This window comes from Pelodiscus sinensis, chromosome 19 (assembly GCF_049634645.1).
Source record: "Pelodiscus sinensis isolate JC-2024 chromosome 19, ASM4963464v1, whole genome shotgun sequence".
NCBI classification, from domain to species: domain Eukaryota; kingdom Metazoa; phylum Chordata; order Testudines; family Trionychidae; genus Pelodiscus; species Pelodiscus sinensis.
This window is the reverse complement of record NC_134729.1, coordinates 25,545,017-25,561,426: the sequence shown is the minus strand read 5'-3', so window position 1 is coordinate 25,561,426 and position 16,410 is coordinate 25,545,017. Positions and strand designations below refer to the sequence as shown.

The following is a 16,410-nucleotide window of genomic DNA, read 5'->3' as shown; positions in this document are numbered from 1 at the left end:
AGTACCACGCAGCCAGGGCCACTCCCGGGCATTGCGTCCACCAACAGCACAGGCCATGTCCTGCGCCTGTCACGTCACGGGCTGGAACTAGGGCTGCAGAGTGTGGGGGGAAGGGTGTCAGTTTCCATCACAGCCTGGTTTACAGGCTCTCAGCGCCTCGCTGTACAAACTGCTACCCACTCCCGACACCCAATCTGTGCTCCGAGTTCACTTCTACAGCCAGCTGCTCACCAGTGCAAGGCCCCGTGCTCATCAGCTGCAACCAGAGCTGACCAGTCGCTTTTCTGCTTTGCTCTCCTCTGGTAGCACAGCATCCCTCCCCTCCCCCCGCTCTGCACACCTGCGCACTAGGGACCAAGGAGCGTGATGGCAGGTGGGTAGAACTATCCCATGGCTTGTTTGCTTTCTTTGGGGCTCCAGTACCGGCCTGCGAGTATAACTCCCTACCTGTTGCTGCAGGTATCACTCATATGCCTACACCCTGGTAACTCTCCTACGTACCTCTGCCCAGGCCAGGTGTCATGGGAGCCTTCACATGTGAGAACATGGTCATAGCAGAGGGACAGGCCACATTCAGCAGTGCAATGGTCACACTCTTGAGCTGCTTCTGCTTAATGTGTCCTAATGCGGTGTAGAGAATTTCTATGGGGGGGGGGGGTGTTATAGACTGATAGATAGACGGAGGGGACAGACAGACAGATGGGGTGGATGAAGACAGACAGGCAGGCAGGCAGGCAGGCTAGCCAGCATGCATTAGTCCACACGATGAAACGCAATAAATCTGAAAATGGAATCTAAGCACTTTTTCCTAGTGCTGACAAAGGGCTATTGCAAAATACTGCAGTGATCAGACTGGAGAAGCTCCCATGGCAGGGAACATTTTTCCCTTTTAAGACAGTTACTGGCAATGCACATGGGGAGGCTTTCGCTCCAGGCGGGAGCTCTCTCTGGTGGCCGGGCTACAGCAACCCTGCATTCCTGATTTCCTGATTCTAGGTTTTAATGTATCTGCCAACGGCAACACACGGAATGAAAATTAACTCCTGATGTGTGGGGAGACAGGGCTGCAGCTCGACCTCTCGAATCCTCCCCCTGGTTACTCCCCAATACCCCCCCCCCCCACTGTTTTTTTTTTTTGCTTGACAAATTTTTCCCTGCATTTTTTTTTGTTTCTTTGGGGGTCTTTTTGCTTGAAAATTTTTTGGCAGGTATTTTTTTGACACCTTCTGGCAACCCTACGGGGGAGCCGGGCGGTTGCCTGGGGCCACCCATTGGTTAGGACCGGTCCTGAATGCCAAGAAGGGCTAAGCAAGTCCCAGCGTGCCCCCAGTCACCTCTCCTTGAAAGCGCTGGCTGAGCGCGAGTCCCGGTTTGTCCCCATGCTGCGGGACAGGAAGAACACAGGTCACGTAGGAGCGGCCGCCTCACTCCTCTGTAATAGCGTCTGACCAAGCAGAGGGCTGCCCCTCACCGCTCCCAGCCCAGCCCAGCCCTGCAAGGGCCAAGCAGCTCCTCACACGTGATCTGTCCCTTGCAGTGTGCAGCTCTCCCTGCGTGGCCCTTGGGCCAGGATTGGGCGGGGCAATAAATCCCATCACCAGGCCATAGCGAGGGCTGGTGGCCAAAGGGACGGGGCTGCCCACGGGCGGGGGGAGTTGGAAGAAGTTTCCCTAGAGCAGGCAAGCGTCCCGGCCCCAAACATTCCCGATGAACGTGCCGCTTCTGCCAGCGACGGCGACAGACGCGTCTTGGAGCAGAACCAACCAGCGGATGAGAAGCTGGAGAGGAGTCAGCAGGGCGCCCTTGTAGCCAAGAAGGCGAATGGCACAGTGGGGGGCATTCGGAGGAGCGGTCCCAGCAGATTTAGGGAAGTGATTATTCCCCTTTATTCGGCTCTGGGGAGGCCACAGCTGGAGCATTGCGTCCGGTGCTGGGCCCCTTGACCGAAGAGGCTGGAGAGAGGCTGGTGGCAGGTGACAGACCGAGGAGCAATGGTCTCAAGTAGCAGTGGGGGAGGTCTCGGTTGGCTAGTAAGAAAAACCATTTCACTAGGAGCTCCGGGTGGGGCTCTGACGGGGGCTGCAGGGCAGGGCTCTTAGTCCTCCGCAGTCCTGCCCAGGGGTCTCTGCTCTGCCTGCCAGGCCCATGGCCCTCCCTGCACCTGTGGGGTTGGGCATCACAGTCCCCGGCCATGCGGGGAGCCCTCTGCAGGCCCCTGTCACAGGCCCTCTGGAGCCAGGAGCCAGAGCCCCGCCCTGCCTCACACCATCCCCTTCCTCCTCTGGCCTGGCCTCCCCCAGAACGCCAGGGCCTGCACGGAGGTGCCAGCGGTTACCCCACTCTGGCTGGGGCAGAGCCGCCTGGAGAAGAGCAGGGTGCACAGCTCTGGGCTCATGGCCGAAGAGAGGAACAAGGCCGTGCAGTGGCTGGGGGGGCATGGGCTGCGCCGTGCCGCCTCCCATGCCCAGCCAGAGGGCCAGTCCCATGGCTGGCTGCCCACCCCTGCGTTCGCAAGGCAGGAGAGCTCTTTGCCATCATAGTGACCAGGGCTGGAATCGTCACAACCCTGCCGGAGCGCCCTCTCCCCGGGACACATCCCGCCAGCGTGGCACCTGGGCATCGCGCCAACCTCCGCACCAAGCCTGCAGGAGAAGCTGAATTCTCCATTCCCGAGCTACTTTTGTCTGGGGCCCCCGGGCACTTGATGCCGCCTGCTAATGGCTCGCAAGCCCACGGGCCGGGGCTGTCACATGGCTGCCAGCAACTAAAGCCCTCGTGTTCCACGGGGACTGGGGAAGCGCCGTGTTGGCTTCTTCACTGGGCCCATTCGTCTGGGCAGAGACACTGGCAAAAGAGAGCCAGCAGCCCGGTGCAGGCGCTTTCTGGAGTGTCGCTGTACGCTTGGGCCAGCCCTACACTGCAAAATATGGAACTCGATTGGTCCAGGTGCCCGCCCATGCCACTGCACACGATTCGTTCTGACAGCCTGTCTCCGGAAGGGCCAGCCAGCAACAGCCCAGCCCTGGGCAGGGCCCTGAGCTGCGGTACCTGCTCTTCTCCGGGGGCGTGAAGCCACGTTCTGGAAGGGCCCGCGCTGGCTGAGGAAAACCATCGGCTGGCAACATCTGGAGACCAGAGGTACATCAGAGCGGCCAGGCTGGGTCAGATCAACGGGTCTGCCCACAATGGCCAGTGCCAGGTGCCCCAGAGGGAGTGAACAGAACTGGGAATCAAGTGATCCCTCCCCTGTCGCCCATTCCCTGTGACTGACACACAGATAGGTGTGTGTGTGTGTGCGCGCGCGTGTGTGAGACAGAGCAAAGAGTGCGTACATGTGTGTGGGCACCACCCTAAAACGCACAGCCATTCATTTTAGCTGTTGTGCTTGTTCAGTTTTTAATTAGCAGACAAAGTAATTGGTAAATTCTTGTATTTAAATAGTCAGTGATTTAATTGCTGAGTAAATCAGTTCCTTGGTATGTAATTACTAGGCACGCTCCAGGCTGGTGGGCAGAATGGGCATGCTCGGGGTATGTCTACACTATGTTTTTCCGAAAAACTGCAGTTATGACCACAATGCCATTGCGTTCTTTCGAAAACAAATCAAATCAAAAGAACAGAAGGGTGTTTCCGGCATTCGTAAACTTCTTTCTATGAGGAAGAAGCCTTTTTCTGAAAGAGCTCTTCGCAAAAAGGCACGTGTGGACGGGGAAGAGGAGTTCTCTCGAAAGACAAGGAAAGAGGAAAAAGCACAGGTGCCCTGGTGACCATTCCATCCATAGCAATCACAACTGAAACGCGAGAGTGTGTCCATTCAGGGTGGAGTCTCTCTTCTGAAAAAGGAGATTGCTTTTTCGATGCGCTTTGGCAGTGTAAATGCTCTCTGTCGGGAAACTTTTTTTGGAAGAGCTCGTCTGGAAAAGCTTCTTCCGAAAGAAGCCTGCAGTCAAGACGTAGCCCCAGACTGTTCCAAAGGAACTGAATGGCTCTTGTCAAGTGATTCAAAGTCATTCATTTTGCAAGGGCCTTGCCCTGCCTGACACTATGGCTGTGTCTAGACCGCATCCCTTTTCCGTAAAAGGGATGCAAATTAGACACATCGCAATTGCAAATGAAGCGGGGATTTAAATCCCCCCCGCTTCATTTGCATAAACATGGCTGCCGCTTTTTTCCGTCTCGGAGCTTTACCGGAAAAAAAGCGCCAGTCTAGACGGGGATCTTTCGGAAAATAAAGCCTTTTCCTCTTAAAAAAAAGGAATAAGGGATCTTTCGGAAAAGGCTTTATTTTCCGAAAGATCCCCCTCTAGACTGGCGCTTTTTTCCGGCAAAGCCCCAAGCCGGAAAAAAGCGGCAGCCATGTTTATGCAAATGAAGCGGGGGGGATTTAAATCCCCGCTTCATTTGCAATTGCGATGTGTCTAATTTGCATCCCTTTTATGGAAAAGGGATGCGGTCTAGACACAGCCTATGGCTACGTCTACACTGGCACGATTTTCTGAAAATGCTTTTAACGGAAAACTTTTCCGTTAAAAGCATTTTCGGAAAAGCGCGTCTAAATTGGCAGGATGCTTTTCCGCAAAAGCACTTTTTGTGGAAAAGCGTCTGTGGCCAATCTAGACGCGGTTTTCCGCAAAAGAGCCCCGATCGCCATTTTCGCCATCGGGGCTTTTTTGCGGAAAACAGTACTGTGCTGTTTACACTGGCCCTCTTGCGCAAATGATTTGCGCAAGAGGGCTTTTGCCCGAACGGGAGCAGCACAGTATTTCTGCAAGAACACTGACGATCTACATGAGATAGTCAGTGTTCTTGCGGAAATTCAAACGGCCAGTGTAGACAGCTGGCAAGTTTTTCCGCAAAAGATTTTGCAGAAAAACTTGCCAGTCTAGACACAGCCTATGTGTGTCTGTGCATGTGGGGAAAGGGAGGGGTGTGGATGGGTGCTGGGAGCAGGGCCACCATGGACATTTCTTCTGAATCTGCCCAGTGACTCCTGCCTGGCTCCAGGTGTTACAAGGAAGAGTGGTGCGGGTCACATGCTGCTTTCACACCCATTGCACAACCACCGCTTAGCAAGGAGAGCTGTAGCCGTGTCGGTGCCCCGCTGTCAGAGACTCAAAGGGGTCAAGGGAATATGTTTTATTGGACTAACTTCTGGGGAAAGGAGACGCGCTTTAGAGCTTATGCTGGATGCAGGATATCCACGGATACAGACATGGAGGCGGATACACATTGGCTACGTCTAGACTGGCCACAAATTCCGGAAAAGGGATGCAAATCAGGTAAGTCAGCATAGGGAAATCCGCGGGGGATTTAAATATCCCCCGCGGATTTAAATAAACATGTCCGCCGCTTTTTTTCCGGCTTGGGGAAAAGCCGGAAAAAAAGCGTCTAGACTGGTGCGATCCTCCGGAATAAAGCCCTTTTCCGGAGGATCTCTTATTCCTTCAAATAGGAATAAGAGATCCTCCGGAAAAGGGCTTTATTTCGGAGGATCGCGCCAGTCTAGACGCTTTTTTTCCGGCTCTTCCCCAAGCCGGAAAAAAAGCGGCGGACATGTTTATTTAAATCCGCGGGGGATATTTAAATCCCCCGCGGATTTCCCTATGCTGACTTACCTGATTTGCATCCCTTTTCCGGAATTTGTGGCCAGTCTAGACGTAGCCATTTTGTATATAGAACCCTGCAAATTTGCAGATACCCATGAACATGGAGCGGGTATCCACATTACAAAGATCCAAGGATCATTTCTGCAGATGTTCCTGAGTCGGTAGAGGGGCCTCCATGCCATCGGGATAGAAGACCTGCGACAACCACGGCAACTCCTCTGTGGGCTGGTCAGGATACAACTCTAGCCACCAGCCCCCCATTCCACGGGGCCTGTGGCAGCCTCCCAGTCCAGGAGTAGGTAGCAGACGTCTGGCTCCTCCAGCAACTGCAGCTGAACTGGGCTCACAGACCTGCCTTTTATACTTGCTGTCCCACCCACTGACTTCTGGCGGGAGGGGTGAGCACGGTCTGGCCCCGCCCACTGGGGCCCAGGGAGAGGTTTCTCTCCCTCTGGCTCCATGAGAGCCACCCCCTTGCTGCAGCTACATGGCACAGGTCGGAGCTCTGCAGCGTCCTAGCTGGTCCCAATCACTTACTGCTGTTTACCAGCTTGTCCCAAAACCTCCTCTGGCACCTCGGTCCCGGACAGTTCCTCAGCCTCCTTGCTTGCCAGGAATGGCCGAGGGGCGGGACGCTCCTCCGGCTCTGCAGTGAGGACCGATGCGGAGAATTCGATTCGCTTCTCCCTGATGGGCCAGTGCTCCTCTAGCGACTTGGCCGTGCAGCCAGGGGCCGCTCTGAGTGCGGGGTGGGCGGCTGGGATGCACTTCACAGAAAGTGTATGTGTCTCTTGCTAGCTGCTCTTCCAGTCATTTGGGGGGCCTGCCTGCTGGACTTGGCAGAGCTCACGGCTCTTTCTGTTCCCCGCAGTAGGAAGGACGCCTACGGGTCTCTACCACCTCTTTTACTCTGCGGATTAGTCAAGATGGTGGCTTTTTGCTCCCTGCTGAGCTGGGGGGCAGATCTTCTGCCTCTCTGGCCAAAGGAGGCCGCGGTGGGGCTGGAGGCCAGGCTGACGCGCCCTGGCTCAGAGGGAAGCAGGATTTGTATTCAGGTCACTCCAGAAGGGCCGAGGGGGTGGACAGACGCACTCACAGGGGCTGGGATTGGATCATTGCTAGACGAGTCTCCTGCACAGAATATTCCAGCGCAATCGAATCCAATTTGCTTGCCAGGCAGCGCATCGAGCAGCAGCTGGGACTTAGCAGGGAACTGGATGGTACTAAACCAACACCCAGGCAGCCATACACAGCTACACTGCCCCTCTCGCCCGTGCGCCAGAGCCCGCCCATTCACTCAGGCTCCCCTGCCCCGTCAGGGAGCACAGGCTGATCCAGGGCCTCAGTTGTTCACGCCCAGTTGGCCAGGCAGCCGAGGGTGAGCTGTGGGCAGGTGCCAAGTGGCACAGAGCTTGGAGATAGCGGTGGGGCTCTGCACGGCCCTCCCTTAGCTGAGGCTGCAGGAGCTCCGGCCCCCGGGGGCCCCGCTCGACGGAGGTTCCGCGGTTAAGCCTTTGCTGAGGGCACCGGTGAGACTCACTCGCTGAGTCCCAGCCGCTCGCTGGGAAGCCCAGCGTGGGCCGCACAGAGGTGCATGCAGAAGCCAAGCGACAAATGCAAAGTCTTTACATAGAGCCAAAGCGAGAGGAACCCAGCCAGATAAGGCCGAAGCAACCTCTGGCTCCATCCGCCCTGGGCGTGGCTCATACCAAGCCAGCCGCTGGTAATAATCCTACAGAAATCACAAGCAAGATCTCATTAGCGGTGCCCAGCGGCTGCAAACTGCCGCCCTCCCGGGGCTGGGCAGGGGAGTCTGTCCTGTGATTTACGCCAGCCCGCTGACGCTCCAGCACGAGGGCTATGGGCAGGCCAGACGCACCCAGCGAGGATTACCACCCGCCTGGTATTTCACCAGCCTGCCCTGGAGTTTCCTGGATTTGCCAGTTGGCAGTAAAATAATTTAATCTGCCATATTTTATGTACCTGGGCCTAAAGGCCTGCCCCAAGGCACCGTGGGACATGGAAGGGTACAGGGTTTGCGCCCAGCTACGGGTGCTGCCGTTCTCCCACTTCTGCAATGTGAGCGAGAACAGGCCCCGCCTGCCAGAGAGGCAGCAGCTGGCTGCGAGCGCCCACGCAGACGGGGCAGGGTTCGGGCAGCGAGGGAACCTGAACGGTTCTCTCCTCTCTGTGCGACAGCCTCACTCGACATGGGGAGGAGGCTGCAGAGTGGCCTTGTGGCTGGGGCTGTGGTGGACTTGCCTTGGCAGGGAGGCGGCACTGCTGGGTTTTTGCATTTCAAAGGTAGTAACCATGCACCAGGCCCGGGGCCCCAGGCTTTACCCCTCCCCCCCCCAAAGGACTCTGACTTCCTACCCCACCTGTTCCGTGGGGGCAGGAGACAGGCGGCTGTCTGTTCATGTCTCCGTATCTCACACACCCGCTCACTGTGAACCCTTCAGGTCAGAGGCAGCAAGCGCCTGACACTCTCTGTACTTTGTTAGTCTCCAGGGTGCCACAGGACCACGGCTTATTTTAAAGTTACAGACTAACCCGGCAACCCTCTGAGGCCTGCAGTCTCCAGGTGGAGTCCATCAGGCATTTTGCTGCCAGGCGGAGCTCTGCTGATTTACACCAGTGGGGCACCTGGCCCCGGCTAGAGTTGCTAGATGGTTTAACCAAAAATACTGAACAAAAATACCGAAAAAAAAAGCCACCAGGGAAAAAATTCTGTTGAAGGAAAAAAAGAGGGGGAGACCAAAGTTGTTGAGCAAAAAAAGAAAGAAAAAAAAAAGGACCCAACAGTTGTTAAGCAAAAAAGAGAAAGAAAGAAATTTTAAAAAGCAGCATGGCCCCTTTAAGGCTTTTTGCCACTGCCCATCTTGTTTTCCTGCTCCAAGCCAGAAGATAGCTCCCCTGCAGAACCAGGTAAGTGGGGGGGAAGGAAGATCCGGGGACAGGGCCCAGTTGCTGAGTGTGTTGTAGGGTTGCCAGGTGTCCGGTATTTTCGCCTCCTGGCAGGGAAAAAGAAAAAAAAAATCAGAAAATACTGGATATTTTAGCTGTCAGTATTTTCTAATTTTTTTTTTTTTAAACCAGACAGGAGGTGAAAATACCAGACGGTCTGGGTCAATACCAGACACCTGAAAATCCTAGGCCCCACATGCCTTACAACAGGCGTGGAGCCACAGCACAAGTACAGGCTGAGCCTGTCTAATCCAGAACTCTCGTCCAGAAACATCCGTCGTCCGTTAGAATCTCAGTGAGCTGGATGTCCACTTTTCAGGGGTGTGGCCAAGTTTCCTTCAGTCCCACAAAGTTTGTTTACCGCCTCCAGTCCTGGCTCTCAGGGTTTTGTGCTGTTGTTTAGCTCTAATTTACCCCTAAATGTCTTCTAGCAGCCCAGTAAGCAGTGAAAATGTTGGTAATGCTGCCAGACAATACTGACCTCCTGTAAGCCAGAAAATTCTCTCGTTCAGAACTGGTCTGGTCTCCAGGGTGCCGGACTAGAGAGGTTCAACCTGTATTTTGCAGCCTCTCTCCACATCAGTTGCACTTTCCAGAGACAGGGCCAGGTGCTATTCAAAGTCCAATGCTAGAGCCCTGGTATTTGCAGGCCATGGATTAGCTGCAAGACTTTACCTATTGGCACCGCTATTCTGAGGACTGAGCAACACCAACTTTGCTGGCATGGTGAGGTGGGAATCTCACCCACCCCTGCCTGCTGCACTGTTTGTTTGCACCCTGCTGCCGTGCCTGTCACTCTGCCCACCTCTGGATGGGGTAGATCCCCATGCTCAGAGAACCATTTGTGTCAGGAGTGGGATCCCCTTTGGCGTGTGGCAGCCAGCTAGTACAGGCAGGTTTGCCCCCAGAATGCCATGCACACCCAAGGGACAACCCTATTGGCCTGAGAGCAGCATGCGCAGAGCGTGCAGCATTGAGCCATGAAATGCAGCCACCTCCAGTGAAGAACATTGTATGGAAGTTGTAGGACTGGAGCTAAGCCCACTTCTAAGTACCTGGAGTCTGTGCAGGACCCCGGGCTGCCCCCACTCCGTGCTCAGCAGGCTCTTTGCTGGCCACAGGATTCCTGAGCTTGGCTATGCAATTCGTGTGTGTTCGGTTAACCCAGCATGCCACAGGCTCTCCAGCTCTCCTCTTACATAGGCCACGTCCATGCTGGTCAGCACCAAGAAACCCCTGCGTCTCCACGGCAGCCACCCCAGAAACCACTGCAGAGTGGGCAAGGATGCTGGGCCGTGGCTGGAGCAGAGGGGTGAGGAGATGCTGAGTCGCTCTGGATTTTGGGGACCTCTCCTGCCAGTCAAAATTCCCTTCAGCCACCAGACGGCTGGGAGTTCGGGGAGCTAGCCAGCTGAACGTCCTGGCATTCAAAATGCTGCATCCCACCGTGCTACTGGCAGGCTGGTGGGAGCTGACGGACTCACTGGAGTCCAGGGATCATGCAGCACCTGGAACAAGGCAAGAGTAACAGAAAGGGGATCGCTGGCTCTACCGGCCCCCAGCTCCTTTGGGGAAAAGGACAGTGCCTGAGATATGGCTGCAGAAGCAGCCACCCCACCTCAACAGCTCTGACCTTCAGCTCCTTCCCTGGCAGTTGGAGCAACCCCCGCCTCATAGCCAAGAAGGCGAATGGCACATTGGGCTGCATTAGGAGGAGCATGGCCAGCAGATCCAGAGAAGTGATTATTCCCCTTTATTCAGCTCTGGTGAGGCCACATCTGGAGTATTGCGTCCACATCTGGGCCCCCCACTATAGAAGGGACGTGGACACATTGGAGAGGGTCCAGCGGAGGGCACCAAAATGCTGAGGGGGCTGGAGCACATGGCCTACGAGGAGAGGCTGAGGGATTTGGGTCTGTTCAGTTTGCAGAAGAGAAGAGCGAGGGGGGATTTGGGAGCAGCCTGCAACTCCCTGCAGGGGGTTCCAAAGAGGCTGGCGAGAGGCTGGTCTCAGTGGGGGCAGAACAAGGAGCAATGGGCTCCAGGTGCGGCGGGGGAGGGCTAGGTTGGATATTAGGAAAAACGATTTCCCCAGGCGGGTGGGAAGAGCTGGGCTGGGTTCCCTAGGGAGGGGGGAATCTCCATCCCTAGGGGTGTTTAAGTCCTGGCTTGGCCCAGCCCTGGCTGGGATGGTTGAGTTGGGCTGGTCCTGCCTTGGGCGGGGGGCTGGACTCGGTGGCTCCTGAGGGCTTTGCCCGCCCTGGGATTCTAGGGTTCTATGCCGGCCTGAGCACCACGAACCAGACCCTCCCAAGCTGCTGCCCTGCCAGGCTCACCGCCCAGCGCCCTCCCTGGCAGGCAGGACTCGATGCTGGGCTGCAGCCTGCGTGAAGCCACCCCAAAGCTGGGGGTTACTGGGGGCACGCCTGGGTTCAGCACACAGGGCCAGGCCGCAGCTCGGGGCCAGGGTCTCATTGCAGCTGGGTTTTGCCTTTCCTCCATTCCAGTCCATCTCCTTCCTGCCCGCTCCCCTCCCCCGGCCTCTCCAGAGCCCTTCACACTTCCCCCTGCGTGGCTGGAGCCCAGCGGTACCTTGTTAGTGACTGTGAGTCACGGTAACTACGGCAACCTGTCTGCAGGGCGATGCACGAACAGCACCAACACGCCGACACTCGGCCAGGCAGGTCTGAGCAAAACATGGATGAGCTGCTGGGGCCCGATTCGGCAGGTCAGAATCCTCCCCCCCCAGTGGTGTGTGCACAGGGCACATGTGGGGGGAAGTAGGATTTCCCCATTCGAGGCCAGGCCGCTGAGCCCCTGCTCCCCGGGCAGGTGATTATGTGGGAATTTCTGCATTTGCCACAGAAACAGAAGTTTCCAGCCTACGGGCTGTGGACAAACGCCGGGCATGTGACCTGCCAAAGGGGCAGCTGCCAGAAGGCAAAGCAAAAGACCCAACATTTGTTAGCGCTAAAAACCTCGTGATTTTTAAATCGGTCCCATGTCCTGGCAAGGGGGAAGGGCTGGCTCCTGATTTTCCCTGGGCTCAAACTGAGCCGCTTTTTCTAGACACACCCTGTTTCCCAGGAGGCCTTGTTGGGAGTGGGGCCGGCTGCCATGTTGAGCTGGGTCCTTCTGGATCTCAGACTCCTTGACTGGGAAGCGTCCAGCCCAGCCGTGGCCCTGAGGCCGGGGAAAGAAAGTCCAAGCCCAGCCTGGTCTGACAGTAGGGTTGCCAGGTGTCCGGTATCGGCCCGGACAGTCCAGTATTTGCGGCTTCTGTCCGGTGAAAAACACAGAAAATACCAGCCATGTAAAATGTTTTCCTGTTCTATTTTCTCTTTGTCTCGGATGGAAGGCCACTTGGGACATTCTTCCCCTGCTGTGTTTGTTGTGGGGGAGGGAGGGGGGGCGTGGGGATTTAAAGGCGCCATGACTCTTTTTTGTGCGGTTGGGGTTTTTTTGGGGGGTATTTTTGCTCAACCAATTTCCCGCCATGTTTGAAATTGTTTGTGAAACTATCTGGCAGCCCTATTCGACAGGGACTGTCTGGCACAAAGCCTGCACTTCTCCTCCCAGCACCTGCCCATCTCCGGCCCACAAGGTCTGCCTGTCCCCAGCCAGCATAGGGGAAGCAGTCCTGAGGGACCAGCCTCAGCACAGCCCCTGACGTCAATGGTGGGCTCTGAGTTTGCAGCCGTGTAGAGCCTGACTAGCTAAAGGAGGAGTGTGGTGCCGTTTCCTGCTGCACAAGCTGGGCATGAGCAGCTCCAGGGGGGAAGCTTTGGGGACAGACCTGAGTAAGGGACAGCTCTTTGGAGGCTGGAATTGTCCAGAACGTTTTAAACTGTATCATGGTAATAAACCTGACTGACACCGGTTATTTGGCGCCTTGAATATATTTAATAGGGAAATAAGAAATTAAAAGGTGGCCAAGCACTTGACTATCTACTCCCAAGGGAATTCTGCACCAAAAGGTTAGAAATTCTTCAGCAAACAATTCTGCAAATTCTTCATCTATTTTGTCAAAATGCAGTACAATCAGTCTAGTTTCAATACATCAATCCCGGAAATAAAACTACAGTGCAATGGATGGAGAATGGGAGTGGGGAGCATTGGAGGAAAAGTCTAGCCCCCCTAGCCTCACAGCAACGGAGGAAGGTTTGACCTTTTATTTCTAGTTATTAGTCAAAAAATATAGGGAGTCATATGCTCAGAGCTACATCCCAGGCAACTGACAAGCAAGTAAGGGCTGGGGAATCAAACTCACAATTTATGCTGCCTCCTGAACCTCCCCAGAAAGGTCAAACAGCTCATGGAGCCAGTCTGACGGGGAATTAGTCAAGTCCCAAAAGAGCAGGCCAGTTTGACTCACTAAAGCACAATGAGCGTTTCTAAGGCCACCCTGCCCTGGCGATGGAAAGGAGCCTTAAAACGTTCACCCCCATTTTATACGCTTTGCACTGGGAAAACTCACGGAGACAACGGGAGCAATTGACCGAGCAGGGAGGCTGCTTCATTCTGCTCTGCTTGAGGAGACAGCCTGCCCCATGCCTAGCTCCGCAGACACCCCGAAGCCCTGCCCCGCCTTGCCAAGCATGCAGCAATAGCGAGTGCGGGGAAGAGAGTCTCTCACACACGACTGCACAACCCCACGGACTTACATCTCGACTGATGCTGATCAGCTGTTTGTCGGCTCAGTGCGGCAGCCATGTAAATTTAAATGAAGCTGCGATTATTTAAATCGCCGCTTCATTTCCCTTTGCCTACAACCCTCATCTACATGGCTCCGTCGATGGAGCCATGTAGTCTAGACACAGCCCTAGAGAGCAAAACAACTGACAAGTGCATCAGTGTCCCAGGGCCTGCCCCTGCTGAAATCAGCCACCACAGTCCTCGCTGCCCACGGGTCACCAGCCCTCACTGTCACCAGGAGCTCCTGCAGCACCCACCTGGCCGGGGTGCTCCTGGGGACGTGAGCCTGCTCCCAAGGGCTGGCCACCCACCTTGCTGAGTCCCAGCCTTGTGACCCAGACTTACAATCCCTGGACAAACAGAAGTGATGCAAGTCAGGCAGGGCACCCCCTCGAGGGAGCAGCCAGGGTGACGGCCTGGCATGGGGAGGAGTCAGGATGAGACGGACAGTGCAGGAGGGCAGAGACCCCAAAATAAACCCATTCTGCACGGTGTGCTGGAAACGAGCCCCCCTTTAGCCTCCAGGGAGAAGAGCTTTAGGCCAGATGTTTGTGATGCGACACCGACAAGAGCACGGCAGCTCCTCTGGGGATCAGTCTGCAGGGGGGGGGGGGGTACCAGGGCATCTGTCCTTTCCCCCTTCAGCCCAGCCCTTCAGAACTTGCACCCATGTTAAAAGCCACATTTCCAAATGCCCTTCCCCCTGCCTCACGTCACAAATGGTGTTTGCCCAGCCTGGGGAACTCAGCTGGCCAGGGGCCCTCTCGCTCCCTGGCCTGGGCTGGCTCTCCTGGCCACGGCGTGGGACGGGCAGGGCTAGCAGCCACTCCCAGGCCAGGCTGGCAGACGCTGAGCTTCCTTTTCCCACGGGATCTGCCAGAGCCTCTTTTCAGGCTTTTGCTCTTCTTGGTCCCTCTGCCTCTGCAGCAATGGATACAGGTCTTTCCCCTGCTGTCTTCATGGGTTGAAAAATTAAACTACTTGAGAAAAAAGTTTCCTAAATTCCAGCCAGGTTCTACTGAGCCCACAGATGGGGTGTTTTGCAAAAAGCAGCGGCAGCAGCAGCCAGAAGTGGGCCAGGCCTGACACACACACCTCCCCTTACAACAGCAGGCTGCACCTCTCTAATCCGGTACAGACCCTGAGAATTTGCTGGACCACAGGAGGTCAATGCTGTCTAGCAGCTTTGCCAGCACTTCCACTGCCCACTGGACTGTAAGAGGACATTTAGGGGTAAATTGTCGCTAAATAACACTGGGAGCCAGGACTGGTGGCTGAAAACAAAGTTCATGGGCCCACAGTGAACCTGGCCACCCCCAGGATCAGTGGGCATCTGGCTAACTAGCATCATGCCGGACCAACGATGTTGCTGACCCAGAGTGCCGGACTAGAGAGGGTCAGCCTGTAACACCTGCTCCAAATGGCACCTTTTGCCTTCTTTCCAGCAGCCTGAGAGCTGAGAGCGCCTGAGGACTCTTCCGGCCTGCAGCTCCGCATTTTGGAGAGTGTCTCAGAGAAACGTTCAAAGCGCAGGAACCCTCCGCGGGACTTAAATAAGAGCGATCGCTCCCGGCTGGCTGCCCGGACCCGGGTCGGTTTGTGAGCACGTTACATGAGGCTGCGCACCCGCCCTGCGATCGGTCCATTACAGAGATGGAGCCAAAGCAGCGGCCGATACCCAGCACCCCAGCCAGGGGCGCGCTGTAGCGCGGCGGGGGAAGGAAGGCGGAGAGCCCGGGAATGCACCTGACAACGGATCCCACCCCCGCGGCTCCCGCTGCGCAAGGCGGGCGGCGAGCGGCCACCGCCCCGAGCCCCCGGGACTGGATCGAACCGAGCCTCCCTGCGGCCCCCGGCGGAGCCGCCCGAGGAGGGGGCAGCTCAGCGCCGCGGGGAGCTCCCTGCCCCGGCCAGACCCGGCCGCCCCGCGAGCTGCCCTTACCGGCCCGGGTACCGCGGCTCGGCTCCGAACGCGCGTCTCCTCCTGGCGCACCGCGCCCGGCCCGGCGCTTTGAATTGCAGCCGCCGCTGCTCATTGGCTGCGGGGCCCGGCCCGGGGGCGCGGCGCTGCCGGTGCTGGCTGAGCCCGGGGCGCGCTTCGTTTCCAAACAGTCGCCGCCCTCCCCGGGCCGGGCTGGTCCCCGGGCATCTCGCCCCGCCCCGCCCCGCCACTTGCGCCCGGGTCCTTCCGGCCGCCCCGCCCCGCCCAGCTCCCCCTCCCCCTTGGCTCCCCCAGCAGCACATGTCCCATAAGGTCCAGGCAAGGGGGGAGGAGACGGGGCAGAGGGACCCCCCAGCATGCCCTGGGCTCCGGCTCCACTGCAGGGAAATTAGGGCTTATCCCTGCATCCCTCGCCTGCCAGCACCACGCTAAGGGGCAGGACTCACATCTGGCCTGGGTTTGCCCCCCCCCCCTTCTTCCCCTCACCGCCCCTCGGAGGCAGTGAACCGGGACCTGTAGCAGATTTAAAACAAACAAAAGGAAGTTTTTCTTCACTCGGTGCATAATCAACCCGTGGAACTCCTCGCCAGAGGATTCCCTGAAGGCTAGAACTTTAACAGGGTTCAAAAAAGAGCTAGATAGATTCATGAAGGCTGGGTCCATCAGTGGCTACTAGCCAGGATGGGTAGGAATGGTGTCCCTGGCCTCTGTTTCTCTGGAGGTGGTTGACAGGGGCGGGATCACGTGAGGATTAGCTGTTGTTGGTACTGGCCACTGTCAGCAGACAGGACACCGGGCTGGACAGACCTTTGGTCTGACCCAGTCTGGCCGTTCTTAAGTTCTTATGTGTGTTGGTTTGGAACAGATGCGCTCCCCTCACTCTGTTGCTCTAGTAAATATCCTTGGGGCAGAGACCAGAGACCCCCCCCCCCGCCCCCATTTAACTTCTGAAAGGGGAGCTAAGCACCAATGTGGAAGCTAGTTAAGGGGCAGTGGATAGGAACAGGAACGAGGGAAATGCCTGCAAGCTGCTTAGCAAACACCTTAGCAGAGCCTCTCGCAAAATGCAGACCCCCTTCCCCCAGTGACAAAAGCCAAGAGGAGGGCCAAGAAGAGGCCACCCTGGCTAAGATCAGCCTAAAAGAGACAACACATGATTCCCTTTAAAAACTGGATGTCAAACCCTCCTGGGGAAAATAA

General features: G+C 56.5%; 1 protein-coding gene across 1 annotated transcript in view; it reads right to left on the bottom strand.

Annotated features, from left to right (window-relative positions):
* CTXN1 (cortexin 1) overlaps positions 1–15,432 on the bottom strand; it is a 37,667-nt gene extending 22,235 nt beyond the window's left edge. Inside the window, exon 1 of the mRNA XM_075903144.1 lies at positions 15,211–15,432. The gene's annotated coding sequence lies outside the window, so the exon portion shown is untranslated. The remainder of the gene's footprint in view (positions 1–15,210) is intronic.
* Positions 15,433–16,410: the final 978 nt, after the last annotated feature.